The sequence below is a fragment of the Cupressus sempervirens genome, chromosome 7 (assembly GCF_028749045.1).
Source record: "Cupressus sempervirens isolate cs-2001-9-10 chromosome 7, ASM2874904v1, whole genome shotgun sequence".
Taxonomy (NCBI): domain Eukaryota; kingdom Viridiplantae; phylum Streptophyta; class Pinopsida; order Cupressales; family Cupressaceae; genus Cupressus; species Cupressus sempervirens.
This window is the reverse complement of record NC_143124.1, coordinates 98,060,772-98,082,699: the sequence shown is the minus strand read 5'-3', so window position 1 is coordinate 98,082,699 and position 21,928 is coordinate 98,060,772.

Below are 21,928 nucleotides of genomic sequence, written 5' to 3'. Positions count from 1 at the left end.
CAAAATTGACATGCCCCAAATGCTCGTGCCACAACTAGCTCATATCATCATATTGGGCAATAGCACATATGTTTATCTCCATATTTAGAAGTAAATCCTTGAAACCTATATAATCCATTCTCAATTTTACCAACTTTTTTAGCTCTATAATTATAATTGACATCTTTGATTAAGCACTTATCATTGTAGAATTCTATTTTATATGGATTTGACTTGCAACTTGAGATACTGAAAGTAGATTTATTTTTAATTCAGGGACTATTTTCACATTTTTTTAACAAACCATTATCAACTTTGACATTACCAATCCCTTTAATTTCTAAAGCACTATTATCTCCCAAATATATTTTCTCTATGTTATTTTCACTTATTTATTCAAATTATTTCTCATTATGAGTCATGCATTGTGTAGCACCAGAATCAATGACCCAATCATCTTTGAAAGTATTATTTTCTTTTAAGTACAACACAAAATGCATTTTTTTTAGAATCACCAAATTTTGGAGAATTATTTATCTTCTTCTCTATATATCTTTTCTTCTTGAAATATTAATTTTCTTTATGACCCATTTTCCCACAAAAATTTCATTTCAATTTACTTCTATTATAATCTATGGATGAAGCACCTTTATTCTCATGCTTCCAATTTATTTCTTTAGATTGATTATCTTGTGACTTCTTATAATATTCCTTTCATTACAAATTCTTGAGATTCACCATCAAATGATTCTTTTTCTTTAACTTGTCTTTTCTCTTCTTGGACTAACTTAGCACTCAATTCTTCAAACTTAATACTTTATAATTTATCTGCAATATCTAAACCCCTTATAAATGATTGATAAGATCTTTGTTATCATCTATGTCTTTTCTAAGAGAAGCAAACTCATTCTTCTTTTCCTTTAATTTACTTAAATGTGGGACTATCTCTTGTGAGCTTGATAATTTCATATTATATAACTTATATATTAATACATCACTGGAACTTTGATATAGATCCTTCAAAATTTCTCATACTTCGACTCTACTTCTCTCATTATGAACTTCTGGAAAACCCTCTTCTAAAAGTCTAAGTTTCATTAACACTGCTACCTTCTTGTTCCTTCTATCCCAATTATCTTGATCCTTTCCTGGATTTGTACGCCTATGTTCACTAGTAGTCACAATATCATAACAATTTTGAAGAGTTGGAGTAATTTCAATATGGGATACCCAGTCATAATATTTTTTTCCATTCAATTTAACTCTAGGAAAAGTCACACCAAGTGATTCCATTGTAAAATTCTTCTCCTTTTTGGATGAGAATGAAAAAGATTTCAAAAAACTTGAATGCCTAGATTGAAATTGAAATTTTCTCCCCAAAAAAAGATTATATGTCCCTTGCTGTAGTAGTCTTCTTTTGCCCAAAAGTAAATTGCTACTCACTTCTAGATTACTATCTACAAGAGAAAAGATCCATGGTAAAAATAAATTTCATAGCCCAATGAACAAAGAAAGCTCTGATACCATGATAAATTGATAATAAAAATAGAGCACTAAGAACAACAACAAAAAAATAGGGAAAAAATTTGGCAGCAAAGTCAGAATAAAATGAACAGATATGGACACTAAAAGAGACAAAATTTTATTAACAAGCACACTGCAATATTTTTTTTACATCCATATGTGAGGAGTCTTGTCTTTTATAGATTTTCAATAAACTTCTAGAGAGTTTTGGAGAAGCTAAAGAGAGAAGGAGAGAAAGATCTGGAGCTAAGTAGATATTTTTAGAATTTACAATAAATGTTCAACTATTGATCATTGTTAATGAACATTATTCTAACACATGACATCGCCACCAAACATGCTATTATCGATGGTGAAAACTAAGTCTAGATGTACATTTATCTACCTCACTTGGTGCAAGACAATCATAAATTGGGAATGGTGATCCATTTACATAGCAATGGATTCTACAGATGTAGCTATAACTCAGTTATAAAGCTTCTGTAATGAAGAAACAAGTAAGTCTAGTGCAAGTTGACTTGTAGTGCCTGCCCTAGTTTACATTTTGTTATCATTGCCAAACTCTTTTAGGCTAGATTTATGTTGATGATTATTAATAACATTATTTTGAGATTATCAGATATTGTTTTAGATTCATTTTATTATATGATGAGATCATTTGGTACTCTATATTTCATATTTGCATGATGATTATTTAGTGTTTTCAAATATTGATGATGAATAGTTAGATGGTTTATTATCATGCGTGTTTTCTTATGGATACTTACCACATACTACATGTGTATGGTGGGCATGTTTGTTTTCTTTATGTATGGCATTTCTGATGTGGTTAAGGAAGAGAGTCATAGTAACCTACTAGTCAGGATCTACCCGACGCACCACTTCCTGCCATTGCCTGTTTAACTTAGTATATATTGTGTATGTACATGCATGGATTTTATGCAGGTTGCAGGTATAGGGTATCAACCTCCCTAAATTGCCAGGATGAGCGAACCCTATTGCATTATCTCAATGGTAAAAGAGGGGACATAAATCCTTAAGTCCAAATCCTAAACCTTCAAGCCATTTGTCCTAATTGAAAATTGGGACAAGTATCTGAGTCGAGTACACTCCGAATGCATCGGATGATGTAATTCATGATTATAACCCTTTAGTTTGATTTTGTATGTGTGTTGCTATGATGGGTTTTCGTATTTTACTATATGAGTCTTTGGTGTATTTTCTATTAATTAAGTCCAATTATAAGATTTAATTAATGAGTTAATTTAATGGAAAATTAATATGATATTTTGATATTTAATTTTATTTAATTAATTGGGAAATTAACTAAATAAAAAGAATTAAATTTGAAGATAAAAGTTATAAGTTTAAATTTGGAATAGGATAATATTTATTTAATTTAATAATAATATATTTAGAGTTCATTTTTAAATAAATGTTGAATAATATTATAATTTAAGTTAATAAATATTTTATCAATTAAGTTCTGAAAAAAAATTTAGAAGTAGAAATGAAATTAATTTATTAAAAATTTCAATTTCGCATGATAAGTGCATGAAATTTAAAATTAATAAATTAATTTAAAAAGAGTCAAGTGAATATTAAATAAAGTAATGTGTATTATTTTAATACTTTTTCACCTCTTTTATGCACATGTTGTCTACAACACTAGAGTTAGCACACTAATTAAGCACATCGTGTCTGCAACCTTCTCATTCTTATCCGCTCATTTAGAAGGTTAGATAAGGCTTGTGCTTAGTTGTCAACACTTATCTTATCTCCTAGTTGTTTCTAGAGATATTCTAGGTGCTTCCTGAGAGGTCTTTATATTTTGGCACTCCTAGTGTGTAAGGGGAGGCTTCCAACATTCATATTGATCATGCTCTTTGGCCTACTATGTGCTTGTGCCATGGATTTTGGAGAAGGAAAGAATTTTCAAAAAAGAGAAGGTTCTAAGAGGAGGGATTTTTCTCTAAAGTTTTATGAGGCATAGCAAATTAGCATTAGTGTCCAGGGAGATGCTCATGATTTTTGCATATTTTATTATGCTCTTTCTCTTCCTATCTTCTTCATGTCTGTTAAGTGCTTTCTAAAGAATTCTTGCGATGAATGTTTTCAGTAGTACGCATTCTTGTTATGAATATTTAATCATTCTATTATGACAAAAGCCACAAAATCTATATGGCCCTCTTCAGAAGATTAAAAAAATTTGTTGGGAAGGGTTTGAATTTAATTGAGAAAATCTTCTTGGGTACCTTGTATTTTTCCATCAGATTAATTTTGAATTTTGATATAAAAAATATATATATAAAAAAATAAATACGTTTTCACTAAATTTGTTTTATTAAATTTTGTAATTTGCAAAATTATAATAAAATAAATTATGATTATAATGAGGGGCTTTGTTTATTTTAAATTTTTATTGTGAAAATTTTTAATAAACAAAATACTATTTTTATTTAAAATATATATTTTAAATTGTTATTTTTTAATAATCATTTATTAATTATTTATTCTTTTAGTTAAGATTAATGCATTTAGACATTAGTTGTCATCTAGGAGTTTGTGACAAGTTGTTGACAATATGGGAGTTTGTTCCTACTAAAGTCATACTTATCCTCTCACCTTGAATGAGGATATTCCACCTTTAGTGGACGTATGCTTAGTTGTCACACTTATCTCTTAGTGCTTTCTAGCGTACTCTAGAAGCTTCCTTGAGTTAAAATGTATTGAGTGACTTAATAATAAATGAGAGATTAATACGATTAGTTTATATAATTTATTAATTAAATATAGTTTATTTTTAATTAATAAAATTATTGATAATTTTATTAACTATTGATAACTAATAATTTTTGAGATATTAATATAAGTACTTAGGTTGTTAATCATTAATTAAATTTAATTAATGATGAATATAGTTATATGTAAATTGTAGATTTATTCTCATATTATTTTAATAATATGGTTTAGATTGGAATTGCCTATTTATTTAATAAGTTAAATAAATAACTTGCCTTTAGAACATTTCAGAGAATTCATTTAAATCAAGATGCATAATTGGACTTTTATTTAAATATGAGAAATGGGCCAACCTATATGGATTTTTAAATGAGAGAAATCATTGAAGGTTTCATTGAAAATAGTTATAAACAATTAATTTAATTGGGTTGACTTGGATATTAAACATAGAATCTTATACACTTGAGATATACTTGAAATGAAAACTGAAACCTCATATTTGGCTTAACCATGTGATTGCAAAAGCAAACCAAAATATGTGTTTGTATCTTGTTTCTTTATGGTATTCATGTTTTGGGGTTTTGGGGTTGACTAGATTGTTGACCAGTTATAGGATGTCTACTAGAGGCTCAACGATTATGAGATGTGATGTCATGCTGATGTTATTTGATCTCGATCTTCTTAAAACCCAACCATGGTAATGCGATGGCATGCTCTATGATGTGATTGGGTCATTGATTGTTATTGCTTTCCAATTTCCTTGTGTAGAGGTGAAGTGTATGTTTATGAGATACTTGATTTAACCATTTTTGAGTCATCAATTAGTTATACTTGGGTTACTTTCCAGTCGCCTTGATGGGACTGAAGTTTTTTTTTTGATCTTGATGATGTCATGTTGTGACATGTTTGACTTGACCATTTTGGAGTCTTCAATCAATTTTATTTTGGGATACTGTCTGATTGCTCATTGAGAACCGATGGGTATTGTGATTTACTTTGGGATATTTTTTCCGGTTGCTCGTTGAGAACCAATGGACATTGTGATTTATTCTAAATGCTTGTGGAGAACCATTGGATATTGTGATTTATCATTGATGTCTTAAGTTGCTCAATGAGAACGGTTGTGATTATTATGATTATCATTTGATATTTTTCAGTTGCTCATGGAGAATTGATGTGATTATTGTGGATTATCTTTTGATGCTTTCTAGTTGCTTGTATAGGGATGAGGTGATTCTTTGATTTGTGATTTCATGAGCTTAGGGTAGGTTATCTATATGTAGTGTCAGGAAGTGGCCTGCAATGGGGGCTAGGGCCCTAAGAGGCTGGTAGAGTAACTCCTTGTAAGTTATTTTAATAAGTGAAAATATTTACACTAAATGAGAGTAAAATGAAGCTAACAAGATTAATTGTATGTTCTCACCAATGTCTCAAGTGCTAGTATAGACTAGGATGGGAGTAGAGAGAAGGCTTGGGTACAACCTTACATTCTATAGTATGCCTTGTTAGTACAAGAGGATACTAGTGGCTGTAGGGATCACTAGGTACCTAAGATTCTTAAGGGATTGCTTAGGTAATTCCAAACATGATTCTTGCAATGACATTTTCCCGCTTACATAGTAGATTTCCTATGTGTCTTGTGTGCCTCTGGGTATAGATGTCAGTCTATGTTGGAACTTTTGAGTTAGTCTACTTATAGGATTTCTTAAAATTAGAGATTATTTGTGTTATGTGATTTGATATCTTGTTTGGGACTTGAGACTATCTCCTTAGCGTGGTGGAAGTGGGCTATTTAGGTCCCATGCAGTCGAGTGGTAGTTTTTTTTCATTCTTACCTTCATTATGTTCTTGGATCATTATGATGGATGCTATATCTTATGATGGAGGTTATTTATTGACGTGTTTCTTTATATTGATGATTAGCATGTGATAGATTATGTTATTTACTTTGTAGGATAATCTTATGCTTTATTCTTGCATGTTAGATTTCTTTATGCGTATGTAGCATGTTAGATTTCTTTATGCATATGTTGTAGCATGTTTTTAGGAGTGACATCTCTATTATGATAGTACCGATGATCTATTCAGTGGCTTGGGATGTTACATGCGGGGGATGGCTAGGGACCACAATGGTGTAATGATGCTATTGATGGTTGGTAGGTATTGCACACTTAGTTGTGTTTTATGATGTATGGATGTATCATGTATGTTAATAGTTTCATTTACTTAATTACACTTGTATCATAGATTCGATGAGGATGATATATCTTAAAGTTTACACACACACACACACACACACACACACACACACACACACACACACACATTCTTTTAAGCCTTTCATACCCTGTGACATGTATAGTGGATGATTGAACATTTTGAATTTCATTTGCCAAGAGGCATTCAGAAAAAATGTATATTATGGACTTTGGACCTTTAATTATTCTTTCATGTGGATGTGGTAGTTGTTAGACTTAGTTTTAATTAAATTAAATATGACTCAATGCCTTGGGATCTTTAAGGAATGTAACTTTTTATGTATGCTTTTAGAGGATTACATGTTATTGCTTCCACTACTATGTGTTTGATGTGTATGATGTTATCTTTCATGTTTCAAAAAAAAAAAAAAAAGTTTGGCAAGCTTAGTAAAACTTTAGGTTAATTCTTTTGGATCCCTTGGCAGGATGTTACATGACTAATGGTTGAGCATTTGGGCTATTTTCAATGATGGCCAATAAGGTTTTGAATAAATAGCCTTTTTATTTTAATAAAAATATTAAAAATTCAAACTTTATAATAAACGAACAACCTTAAAATTTTCTTTATTTAATTCTTTATTTCTATTAGTTATAGAATTTTTTTATTAGTTTTTAATGGAATTCAATGGTTCCATAAGTATTCTAGTAGGCAGGAACTGATAATTTGATGCAAAGGGAATAAGCAATGTGAGGGGGAGGGATGAAGATTTTGAAGTGTGTATAAAATAAAAGAATAAGGTAGTGAAGGATAGTTGTGTAGTGCATGAAATAAGAGAAAATGTGCAGTGAAGAGAGAACATTTGTGATAGAGCTTAAATATCACATAGGATAGGTCCTTATGTTGCTGCTTTTAATTTAAGCACACAATACACTTAAGTAGCCCCATGGGGATATGAGGTAAGACTAAATTCCTAGGCTAAAAGTTTTAAATAGTTAAAGTTGACTTATTTTTCCAAACTTAATTTCTTAGTGTATGTTAAATAGTTAAAGTTGACTTATGTTTGCTAAATTAATTTTTTCTTTACTGTGTGATGTTTAAGGGTAGCCAAGCATGGGGCATGAGAGATAAAGATGAAGGGAAATAATTTCAAAATCCATTGGCGAGTGATAAAATGAGCAGGTTTATTTGTTAAAATAAATTTTGTTTTAATTTCAGACTATAAAATGAGTTCTAGGAGAAAATAGATAGAATCCATCCAAATATTTTAGTTTATTATAAAATTATAATTACATTTTAAAAATAAATATAAAAATATTATTTAATCCATTTGTATAAATATAATCATCATAATTATATTAATTATTTTATATTAATTTATAAATAGTAATTAATATTTAGTTTAACCAAAGTTAGAATTTAAATAAGTTTAGGATTATTATTCATAAGAATGAATGAGAGTTGAATTTGAAAATACTTTTGTTTAACTACTTATTTCCACTTATTGCAATTAAGTAATTTTCTTTTATAATTCTTTTATAAAATCTGCATGTGGAATTGTTAATTTACAAAGCAATGAAAGTTATTTTTCTTTATATTATTAGATATTTTGTTTGAGGTCTTATTAGTTAGATTTCAAGAAACACTATATCTCTTGCAAATTTTTATTTTAAGGTAATTTTGTTAGACATGAAGTAAACATTATATATTAATCCAAATCATTCATTTTAATTTACAAGCATGGCCTCTACAAATGTATGTTAGATATAATGAAAAAATTATGAATAGTCTAAAAATATATAACAATCTTTTATTATATATTTCTATATTTTTTAATAAATAGTTTGAAATTAATTTATAATATATATATTTTATTTTTAAATAAGATTAATCGTTTATTTGTTTATATCAAATTAAATAAATATTGGTTACAAATCCAAATGATAATTATTAATTAAAATAAATTTGTACAAACATTAAATTTAAAAAATAAGAATTATTTGTCCACACTATATAATATTCAATATACTTTTCATAATATTATATAACTTAATATTATATATTAGAAAGCCGATTCTTTAAAAAGCAATTTGTATTAATATTCAGAAAAAGTTAAATCGATTAGCATCAAGGATGGAATATGACAATGCCATGTTATCTGACAAAGACTCCCAAGCCAAAGCAAAAAGCCTACTATGCAACAACCACCAAATCCTCATACATTGGGTTACATTTTACATATCAATATGCAAATTGCCCACACCATGACACAATTGCTGGCCCAGAAACATATATCAAAACATAACACCCATGCCCAAGAAACTAAAATAGGCTCACTTGAACCAGGTAGCAGCTTCCTCCCTTGAGAAGTTAGGGATTCCATTATCTGACATAAAAACAACGCCACCACGAGCAGAAGTGCGCTTTGGAATCAGGAATATGTCCACTCCGGCCACAAGAATCTGAACAGTACAAGCTGATGAACCAACAACATCGCTATCAGCATTTTGAAAACTAGAAGAAATAGCTGCTACCTCAACACCATAGTCATCCACAAAAAACCCACCAGACACCCCCAGAGCCTCACTATCTCTGGGGAGGGGAATTTACCTTTGAATCAGCGAATACCCATCGTCATAAATCGGTGTGTTGGATCTCACTAGTTTCCCTATGTTACCAAATACTTCCCTGGCAAGCCCAACATTTGGTCTGTATCTTGTAAAAGTCTGGTCCTTATCTTACAACTATAGCATCCCCTGAGATTACATTTCTTTGAGGCATTTTAGTCAATCAGTTCACAGTCACACGTCTTTTATGTGCTGATGTGTGCACATTTTGCATAATTATCTACCAGGGAATTTCTGATGATAACATTTAAAAATGAAATAATCTTCATTGTGCTTTGATGGATCTTGATACGTGTTCAAAAGCTCCCATTTTATCATAAGCTAGAATGATGCTGGTAAAGGTTGTTGAGTCTGGCTCTATTCTGGCCAGTTGCACTTTTTGAAAGCTAAGGATTTTCAACAAAATCCATCAGTGAATGTCTTAGAGTCATGGCAATTCATGAGGCCGCTTTTCTCACTGGCATTTTAGCTTTTGTGAACGTGTGTACCGGGACTGATGCATTCCTTTTGGTGCTTTGCTCTGAGGGATGTCCCTGTTTCAAAGGCTCTATGTTCGCGTGCGTATGTGAAGGTTGTGGAGTTAGCTCTATGCTTCCCATCGCATTGCACTTACAAGTTGTAAGCTAATTTTTTTTTGGCAAAACTTTATATATAATAAAATTTATTTTATTTCTCTTCAAATAAATTCTTAATATATATCAATTATAAAAAATTAAGTTTTATTTCTCTTCACATAAACTCTTAATAAATGTTAATAATAAAAAATTAAATTTTATTTCTCTTCACATAAATTCTTACTTAACTTCCTTAGTATATGTTATATGCTAATTTTTCTTAGCTATTTTTTTAGCACAGATGTTGATGGGATTATGTCTAACGTGATATTCATTTTCTATTGTAAGTTAGTCTACCATAAATTCTTAATATATATCAATTATAAAAAATTAAGTTTTATTTCTCTTCACATAAACTCTTAATAAATGTTAATAATAAAAAATTAAATTTTATTTCTCTTCACATAAATTCTTACTTAACTTCCTTAGTATATGTTATATGCTAATTTTTCTTAGCTAATTTTTTAGCACAGATGTTGATGGGATTATGTCTAACGTGATATTCATTTTCTATTGTAAGTTAGTCTACCATATTTGCCATTAATTGTAATCAAGAAAATAAGTTCAATAAATTTATTTTAATTACATTTTAGTTAAGTATAAAATAATTTAATATAATTGAGTTAGATATAATATGAGTATAAAATCTTTTTTAATATTTTAGAATTAGGTATAATACGATTACAAAATTTGTTTCTAATAGTTCTTTTGGAAAAAGAGGGGTAAAAAATTATTAAGACACAAAAGAATACAACAAGATGACCTCAACAAGGAGCTCTATCTTGAGCAACAAGTTGATCAAATTCTTCCACCAACTCAAAGGGAAGTTGGCCCTTGTCCATAATATTCTAGCCCTGAGCATGACTAGAAGCCTATTTGGCTAAAAAATCAACAACTATGTTTTATTCACGAGGAATGTAAGTAAACCTAATGAACTCAAGAGAGGTACAAAAGAGAAGAATCTTATTAACAATAGTGGCTAGCTACCAACTAACATCCTCAAACTCCTGCAAGGAAAGCAAGTTCACCACCACTTGGGAGTCAAACTCACAAATAATCTTGTGCCATACCCGTAAACAACATTGTTCCACAACATATAAAATGGCTTGAGCCTCCATGAGATTGTTAGTGTAATCACCCTTATGCACTGAGAAAAATAATTTAACATCACCAGAACTACAACAAGCCACTCCCCCAATATCAGTAGGGCCTAGATTCCCCCGAGAAGAACCATCAGCGTTAATTTTTAGAACTCCATGGGGAGGGGGAGTCCAATGCCCATCTCGATTCACCCAACCTTTCCACTAATGCCAAGGCTGCTTGGTCACTCTTGGATACCTTTGAGCTACAACCCCATCTTGAAGATGAAAATTGAGGCAATTGCATATAGCAAGATCAACTAGATCCATACCCCCATCTAGCACACTTCACTAAAATAGTTTCCTGAAGAGAATGTGAGATCTTCCACCAAAGATGCATAACACCAAGCTAAACATCTTGGAAGATTTGATGATTCCTCTCCAACCAGATATGCTAGAGAATGAATGATGGGCCAACAATCCAAGTAGCATGCAGAGGAGAAGACTTGGAGGGAGAACTACCCAAGTGGGCTAAGAACTTAAGCAAAGAGGAAGCATGCCTACAAGAGAAACCTCAAGAACTCCACCAAAGGTAGTTAAAAACTCTCATTTAAAAAATATTATAAAAATCTAAACTAGTTGTTAAAAGATTAACTATACCAACAGTAAAACAGATGAATAAAAACACATAGTAATTCTTTAAACAAATAATAAATTTGGCAAGTTAAATTTAAAACATAAAAAAAGAGAAACACTTACACGATATAAAAATGCGAACTCACACATAATATAAAAAATTGTCATGACTCAAGTTTCAACATGCTATCTTTTAAGACTTAGTATATGTTTCAACTCTTTTGACTTAGACTATGTTTGACTATATTATGATTCGACTTGAGTTGAAACATTATGATGTTTTAAGACTTTATTAGTCAATGTTATTAGATGGGTAAATTTAACTTGCTAGTCATTCTCAAAATATTGTTTAATGTTTGATATCATGAGATATAATGAGATAGAAACATGGTGGTAATTTTTTTGAAAATATTTGCATGTTGTTAGATTATGTAAATGATTGATTTTAAATCAAGTTTGAATTCACATTTAAATGAATGATAATTTTTTTAATTTGTATTATATAAATGTTAATGAAATCAAGAATTACATTTATGAGATATTGTATGTAATGATGCCATATTTTTATCACAATGTTGGCAATATTAATGCAGTGGCATGTTTCAATTTGTGAGTGTGTATGTAGTGAAGGTGGAAGGGTGGTTGAGGTAGATGAGGTTAGCTCCACGTAGGGTTGACTTTGACTAACTGACCTGTAGACACACACACACAAACACACACACACACTTTAAATGAATTATCTTGTTTATATTATTATTACGCATAAAAACAAAATTCAAAGTAATTTAATGTTATTATGATGAGTATATAGGTGTTTTGTTTGTTATGGACTAATTAGATAATGATTTAAAAAGTCCTTTCATACTTGTCTAAATATTAAATTAGCATTTGAATTTCAAATTCTAAAGAACTTGAGTTTTTATAGAAGAATTTAAATGCATTAAAGGGAACTCATTGTTTATTTACTCTACCAAAAAAATGTGCATTATTTCTCCTTCATCAGTGAGGAATGGAACTTAAAGGACTAAAACTTTTATTTATTTCCCATCACGTTGGTTAAACAATTTGAGGAACCATAGTAATGGGTATTTTTACCTTTAAAGACATAGGACCACAAAGGTATTGGAAATGTTAACTTTTCTAAAGGAGATGATTTTGCACTGGAGCTATAAATGCTAGAGAAGAGTGTTGCCCAAGTTTTAGTTCATATCTTTTACCTTAAGGTTTTGAATCAAGTAAAGTGTCAAAGTCTTGAGTCTATGTCTAGATTTCCTATAGGATGATCTTTCTTCTCATCATCCCTTAGAGTTAACCTAATGTGGGAATCATATGAGCAATGCATAATTCCAAAGCTAGGTGATTAGGGTTTTGGGAGGGTTTGCTCATGCTTTTCCTGATGAGAAGAAGGTCTAAAGGTTATAAAGATTCATATGTTACTTGTTCCCAATCATGTGAAAGACAAAGATTTATGTTGAGAGTCAGTCCCTCATGAAAATATTTCTACATTTATCAGAGAAACCCTAATTCTATGATCAAATCTTCCATTAAAGGCATTGATGTAGGTACAATGAAGTAATCATAAGCATATTTTGAACAAATAGTAGTGGAGAACATTGAAGATTGAGACTAAAGATTGATATACATATTGTGAAAACGAGTTAGGGGAAAAATTAGTTAGATCCAATACATAATTAATGTTAAAAATGTAGAAATGGTGAAAGAGAAAAGTCAAAGATGTTGAAGACCAAAGTTGAAAAGTCAACTAAAAGAAAGAAAGTGTGCTATTGGCCAGTTGAAAATTCTAAATGCTTACTTGTTAGATCAGGTCCCATTTAAATATTAAATAAAAGTTAGATGCCTTCACCATTAGATTAGAAAGAGAGCTATGGATGTCGTTTTTAGGCTTTTAAGAGATGCTCAAAATTTAGACGATGTGGACAAGCAACTTGTTAACATGTAGTTGTGGGGCCAAATTTAGTTTATGAGCCACAAAAGAAGATTGTTAGAATGAATGCCAAATTGGCATGCCATGATTGTATGGTTCTCTGAAATGATGAAAGTAAATCAGCCTTACATGATCCTTTGATCTTAGAAGATCAACAATGGGCACTTGCCCACTTTTTGAAGATGCTCAAACTTTAAACCATGTAGGCAAGTGACTTGTTGACACATGGATCTATGGGCCATCATTCATCAAAATTATTTTTTGCATAGTCATTAAAAAGGTAATAAAGGTTTCATCATGATCGTTAGATTGTGTAAGGTCAAAGATGCAAATTTAAACTGGCAATAACCATTGGAATATGAAATATGCAGTTTGGCGTGAAATAGCAGAATATGAAAGATTAAAAGATTTTTGTATGATTTGTGAAATCATAGGAAGCTAAAAGGTCATGGGGTATTTTTACGAATATTATGGATCATTAGTAGAAGAGATACCAAGTGCTTATATCATGACAATTTTATATTTTATTCTTTTCTATTATATGAATGTTGCTCTGCTAGAATTAGAAGAGGATAACAATAAACTATAAATTCAACCTCATTTGATAATGAAAGGGTTGGAAAAATTGATGGTGAATTGGTCTATAAAATTTTCCATTTACCCTATTTTCTTGTCATGTTTTGTTGCCCATGCATAGACTAGTTCTGCATTAAGAGTTGAAGTACAATTATATGTGATCTTGTGATAATCAGATGGATTCCATTTCATTTTGATATTTTCAGTTAAAGTGATTCCATTTACTTCTTTCATATATGATTATGCTTCTTCCCTTCTTCATTTCATTTCATATTATGTTAGATAGTTCATTGGGAAATGAAGGATAGATGTGTATGAATCTATTGGCAACTTGCTGAATTTTATTTCATTCAAGTCTGGTAGTCAAAAGAAATTACATTTTCCCTCATGTGCATTTCCTCTTCCATTCCTCTTCTGCATTTAGATGAATTTATATTTAGAAGTCATAAAATATCAAGATTATCTATTGCAATCATTCCATTGAGTATGATAGGTTATTCATATACATCTTTCTTGAGATGTTTGTGCCTACAAATAACTTGGTTATCATTTAGTGCTCTCAGGTTAAGAGCTTATAATATCAATAATTTATGATCACATAAAGACATATTCATTGCATATTATTGCAAGAATCATAGGGAGCTATACCTAATCAATCAAGACGATAGTGATAGGATACATACCCTAACCCATTTTTTGGTAAATATCGGCTTGTTTCTTCAAACATTGGGTATCCAAGAGTCAAGATTATCAAATCTAATAGAAGAAAAAAATACTAACCAACAAAGAGACAAGTTTTTTTGATAGAGATATAGAGAAGAAATTCAATTTGAAAGAGGGAGAGATGTTTCCTTGATTTGACAAATTCATACACTCCTTAAGTGTGTTGATAGTTGTGTGCATGGAGTCCTATACGAACAAAAAGTCCGTTGGAGATCCCTTCTGATGTTATAGAAAATCCAGAACCATAGGTTCCAAGTAATCTGGATAGAGGGAAGCCACTTTGGAGAGAAGAAGGGAGAGTGAGGAGGCTCTTGTCCATGATGAAATTTCTTTGATATCCAAGTTCCATTTCTCATTTATGTCATTCTCATTATAATTATGAGTTTTTCTTTGGATAAGCATACTTGTTGCAAAGGAAACAATTCTGAATATAAATATATATGTGAGTAGCTCTCATAGTTGAGGTTTGAGTATTTGAAACTTAGAAACCTCATAGACTTGCATTAAAGATATAGATTTATGCAAAACTTTGGACCATAGGAAAAAAGAACTTTAGCAGACATGTAATGGAGATGGACATAAATACAATGATTAGAATGGCTCTCCTTGACATGCTTACCAATTTTCCAACATAGACTAGGCACATTAACTATTTGACAGAATATTTTTGTTTAAGAACTCATACCTTACAACTAGAGACACGTACAGGCAGGCCCAAGGCTAGTTGGGGCAGTACATAGTTTAAATTTTAAGTAAATTGCATATGTCAAAGTTGTGGCATTGCTCTAATTATCCATCTCTCTTTCTCTTTCTCTAATTTAGAATAGGGTATGGACATTCAGATTAGAAGAAACTTAATCTGTAAAAAGGATGTTATCAAATAATTTATTATTTTTTTATAGTTGCTGGCTGCGGCCATGTTGTTTTCTCTAGCTTTGGCCGATTGAACTCATTCGCGGGGTGATCTTGTATCCCCCGGCCCTTTTTGTGAATTGTAATCTTAGTAAATTTTATTAATTGAAAAGGACTATTCATCAAAAAAAAATTTTTGATAAAGTATAAATTATGTTCTGATTTTATTTTAGCCATTTTTTCTTGGAATCACTTTCATTATTTGTGTATTGTCCAATAAACTAGAAGCGTGTTGTATACAAGGTTGTGGATGGTTACTTTTAAATGTTTAACCTGAGTGTTTTAGTTGAATGGAGAAAACATACTTACCACCACATTCATATTACACAATAGGCTGAATAGTTAGGTTGTTATATGTGCCTATTGATTTAAAATTATTTTAAATACCTATTTATTTGAACTTGTTCGATTACTATGGCAGTTTGTTATTATTTATATACAATTTCAAAGGCTTTATAGAAGTTATAGTGTGATGTATGTTGGGGATTTTACGTGTTCTTTTATTTGGAAATTGTTTTATAAGTCATTAGTATATGAATCAAATAGAGTTTCCATATTAGTGGTTCTTTGGAAAAATGTACAACACAATTCAGAGGTCAATTGAAGAAAGATTTGAATAAATTTTAGTTTAAGGGATTCAAAGTCTATCATTTGAAATTTTGAAAAGCGTAGTTCTATGTGCTATGTATGAAGAATAATCAGAAATCATTGTTCAAGAGTTATCTAAGTTGTAACATGATAGTAAAAGATTGGACAGTTCAAAATGAAACACTTGTGCATAAGAGTTTATTCTTTTTCTTAGATCTTAATAATAAAATAGCACTCTCATCTTATTTCTATTTTTCAAAAATAATAGAATGGATGGTAAAGAAGTCTATGAATTGGCATTATGTTCTTACAATCAATTTGATGAACTAATGTGTTAAGTAGTGATACCATTTCTAGGAAGGGTGTTGAATGTGGGTATAAAAGGGAGGGTAAACTTGACAGGAAAATGGTGATGTTTTTTTGAATTTATCTACTTGCTAGTCTTTTACTTAACATTGGTTTAAAAGCTTGGCCAAGCTAATGAAAATAATTGGCATGTAATTGAAATGCATGGTTAAATTCTTTGTTTCCCTCTTCCACATCCATGTGTATGTTTTCTACTAGGCATGTGTGTAAGTAGAACTAGGCACTTGCCTACACCATATCCTTTTGATCCAATCATCCCAATTTTCTAGCCTTCTCATGCTAGGGTCGGGGAGTTCTTCTTTCAAGAGGAACCTTGGGGAGCTAACCACTCCATGGTTGGGTAGTAAAAGCGCATGGGCCACTCTTCTATCTCATCATAGTAGATGGACAACGTTCTGATAGTTTGGAGGAAGAACCACATGTGGATGGACTCATGGGTCCAATGTCATGATTTATTAATGGTCTATATAATGAATTATATTTTCCATTTTATTGATGTACTCATGTTATCTTATGTTCAACGTGTAGGTCAACATGAATTTGACAAGTGTTTGATGTGTTTTCTTACATCTTTGGTTTATTATGGTTCTGACATGTGGTCGGCAATGTAACAACTTCTAATTAGCAAAATTTGGTGGTCTTATATATAATGATGACATAATGATCTTGTACAATCTGATTAAGTGTGGACCAATGTATTTATTTATGTTTTACAGATATAGTTTTTGATAATATTCCTTGCAACTTAACTTATCAACTCTTTATCTTTCTGTGAATTAAGGAGTTTTTGTGTCTATGGCAATGTTATGGGAATTTAGTTCTTACATGTGGTATCAGAGTTGTGTTTAACACTAGGACCTAAGGTATTTTTGATGCTAATGTTGCACAATCTATTTTTTGGTATAGGAGGAATATGTCATCAAGTATTCCCATAGAGCTAATAGGGTTTGTGGTAGTAGTGGTTCATAAGATGAGTCTGAAAACCAAAGGCTAGACCAAATTATAGCAATTCTTATTGATATAGTGCAAGGTAGAAGAATCCCTAATGGAGATGTCCTAGCCCCCAAAAAATAACGACACAAAGGAAACAATACAACAATGTAAGATCTGATACCAATTCACAACTCTTTGTCATAAAATAATTGATTAAAATCAATGTGCCGAGCTTGAAGGCCTTCCAAGTTATGGCCAAATATAAAATGGTTACAAGAGTTCTAAAAGATATCTCAAGATCCAAATCAAACCCTAGCTAGCTCAGATCTGTAACAAAATAGCAATCTATTAGAAACCTCCAAGATCTCAACTTGTGCTTGCAAGCCACCAAGCAACCTCCTTGTTTCTAAACCATAGCCACTAGTTCTTCTCCAAATTTTCCATCTCAGCTACTTATAGTGCCTCTCATGTTTGCAGTCTATACCTTGTCTATTTTGATTCCAGAGATACTTGATACTTTTATTATATGTACCTTGAGATGACCTAAGGGTTGGATGTTATACTTTGATTTAGTATCATAGATGCTTTTCTGCTATGCTTTTCAGTTTATCATATTTGTATGGTGATGCCATTTTGAGATGATAGTGGATCTATGATGATATTTGATTAACTAGTATTTGGACATATTTCTATTTATGTTATGAGATGGATTTTATGCTATGGTGATTTATGTCATTCTTGTCTCTTTATGCTTTGTGTGACCGTGAGTGATGTAAATGGATTAATGAGGCATTTAATAGATTGTTGCTTTGACTATGATATTATATATGCAATTGCACTTGATCATGTGTTTTAGTCTGCAAGAAATATATCCCTAGTAGTGGCACATGGAGTTAGTGACTCAGCTATTCATATTTTACCAATGCCATCCTTGTATGGTTGACTTATCTTTATTTTGATTATTTAAAATAAAACCTTTTGGTGATTAGCAAATCTGAACTCATCTACATTATGTGATTAGACCAATGAGCATGTTTATGCATTTAGAGGTTCACATTGTCACAAATTTTGTTTAGTGATTTCTGTTATTTTGGGTTTTCGTACTTTAAATCTTCTCAAATTTTATTTCTGCCAGCTTTGCGTTAGGTGAATTCTCATTACAAGGAGTAACTTGTTTTTATTTGGGTTGATTCAGAGTATAGCTAGTCTAACTAGCTTTTTTCCCTAATTGACTATTCACTCGAAAAGTAAATAAGTAGTGAAAAAGGGATCTATATTTGCACTTTTCAATTTTGCAATTTAGAAATTGAAGAGCTTTTCTAAAATTGTCCTTGTGAAGAATTGGTCTTCTACTCATTCTGAGAATTGTGAGTGTGGGATTTTTGCAAGATCAGTCTCGTTGGATCCAGCTTGAGGAGACCTTGCTTTGCCATCATTTTTTGTAGTATTAGAGGGTTATTTATTGTTTCAAGCTGATTTCAGTTTCTACCCCTTTTTCTATTAGATAGGCCTTTACATTTTATTATTTTACTTCATTTTAACTTCTATTTTTGGTAGCATTTTGTTAGGAGGCTGAGAACTAGTATTCCCCTTAGTGTTTATTTGTCGATTCTACCTGATTGGTTGGGTATGAACATTTTCCCAATTTTTGGGATGCGGGTTTGGGGTTTTGCACCATTATGTTTACTATTTTTGCATACGGTGTCCAAACCCAAATATTATAGGATTTTTAGGGTTTTTCTACCCAAAGGTCAAATAGGTTTTAATTTTGAAGTTTTGCAATTTTTTTGGGGGTTTTACCCCGTTTTGTGTGTCATCCTATTTTCTCAAGTTTTCTTGGCATCATGTGGGTCATGGATCATAGTCAAACCACTATCGCACTTTTATATTGCATTGGGATGTGTACTACATTTGTCCTCCTAAGTCTATTTTTGGTTGAGTGACTTTATGCATTGTGTTCTTATCCAGTCCTTGTGTTATGATCTTTGTGATGGTGGTGTACCACACACGAGTATGTGGATGTACATTTGATGAGTGACTTATGAGTTCCAATCTTCCATGGTACTTTCAGAAGTAATGATCATTGGGGTTGGGTTGGGAATTTGCATGCCTATAGGTACTCATCATTGGATAAGCATGGGTAGGGTAGGCTAGCATATGGAGGTGGCTTCTATCTCATAGTCTGGAAATCATGATGCCATTGGTTGGCAGAGGGATATTTAATTAAATGATAACTAAATAAAATACGGGGTGGTAATAAAACTTAAGATAATAAAATGTGTAAGAACCAGATTACATTTGAGCACACATAGTGCTAAAGCCTTCTGTCAAGGAGTTAAATCTGCATGATCTAAGCTTGGACTTGTTATGCCAAGTCACTCTCGATGATGTCAGCCCCTATTAGTAGCCCACTAAGTGTTTGACTAGGACCTGTAGTTTATACATTGTCTATGTCTTGGTTTCATTCATCATACTCTCTAGTGTGTGTTTTAGTCATGGACATTATGCTTTGTGTGTGTTTGTAGTTGGATCATTATCTCAATCAACATGGAAAGAGTGGTCCTATGGGTGCCACATGGTTGGGAGGAATCACTACCCATAAAACTACTAGGGATCAGTATATAGAGATGATCTATTTCCCTAGTGTGACCATTGTTGGATGTTTTCACTTGGTACATCAAGTTCCATACTATGCTTTCTTGTGATTTATACTTTCATTGAAATGCTTGTATATCATGTTTAGATGGTGTTGTTTATTGATGCATTTCCTTATTATGATGATTAGGATATGATAGATGACGTTATCTGTATTTGTAGGATTATCTTATGATTTACTTCTAGCATGTTAAATTTCTTTGTGTTTATGTTGTAGCATGTTTTAGTAGTGACATCCTTATGTGATAGTACTGACAATTTGATCAATAGCTTGGGATTTTACATGTAGGGGATGGCTAAGGCCCACGATGGTCTTATGATGGTATTATGATTGGAAGGAACCACCTACTTAGTTTGGTTGTATTGTTCATTGTGATGATTATTTCTATTATTATGATGTTGTTTTAGTACACTGTGATGTCTCCTTCTGTTCTTTCCCTTTACTACTTGTTTGGATGGTTAGATTTAGTTTCAATCTTTTTAGTATTGTGTTTGAGTGTTTACATCTCAAATTATGGATCTGGTACTCCCCGATGTGGATATTTTGAACTCTATATAACCCTTTTGGTTGTCCTTAAAATTTTTACTTGTTTTCTTGGGTTACCATGTGTCAGCATGGGGCTACACTTTATAAGGGATTTTTGTTATGTGTTCACTGATTGTGTTGCATGCCTCTTAGAGAAATGTTGTGTGATAAAATATTGAAGAAGTGTCGTATGATACTTTTAAAGTATCATATGCCCTTGAGAGAAGTTTAATCCAAACCTGTCACACCTCTTCTTGAGAAATGTCATGCAATACTGGAAAATATAACATTGTGTTGATTTAAAGTATCACCTAGTATTTGGAAAAAACTTGTCTAGTTAGACATTGGGCACTTTTCAATAAGAAACAAACTTTTTATGAAGTGTTTTGGCTATTCTATTATGTGCTCTTCAATCCTTTGGTGTCACATTTTAAATTCAAAATGTTTTGGTTCGAATTTAGTTTTGTATCTTCTGTCGTCAGTTGTTTTGGTTAGTAGTGGCATTTAGAGATTTTTTGGTATTAGGATGTTTGGTTAGTCTTCCACTATGATCTTTTTTATCCTCTTATGTCATATGTCATATGCATCCATACTTGTTTTAATTTTTCTTAATCTTGGCTTATATTTAACCTTGTTTCCAAGGATCTCCAAGTGAGGCATTACACTACTCCTTTACTAATGATATCAAATCCTCCAAATCATGGTCCATAATAATAATCTTCCAATCATCCACACCAATTATTTCTACATCAACAAAAGATCCTTATATACCCAGCTAAACCACAAGTCAACTAGTCAAGCATTTACTTACATTATAGGTCCACCTTGGAAGAGTAGACCAAAAATATTAAAATATGAACAAAAATCAATGAAAAGTTATATTTAGGTCCACACATGACCCAATAACATGTCCCTAACTTAAAAATATCCCATTTCATCATACGAAACCATGCAAGACAAAATACTCCACACATTTCATGAAAACTATCTAAAAATCAATACTTGAGGAAAATCACAATATCTCCCAACCTCAATTGAATTGAGACCTGTGCTCTTAATTCAAGATATTATTTTAGATCCTATTTAATACCCCAAGTGTGAAAATGTTTATCCCTTAAGGATAACATTTTTCACATCTCAAAATTCACACGTGGAAATTAGACATGTAAACTAACAAAAAATTTATACCCTTGGAGAATGATGATATCTCCCAACTCATAATGAAGTAGGACTTGTGCCTTTGATTAAAGGTATTAATCTAGGACCTATTAAATATCTAAAAATATAAAATTATAATTCATTAAGGA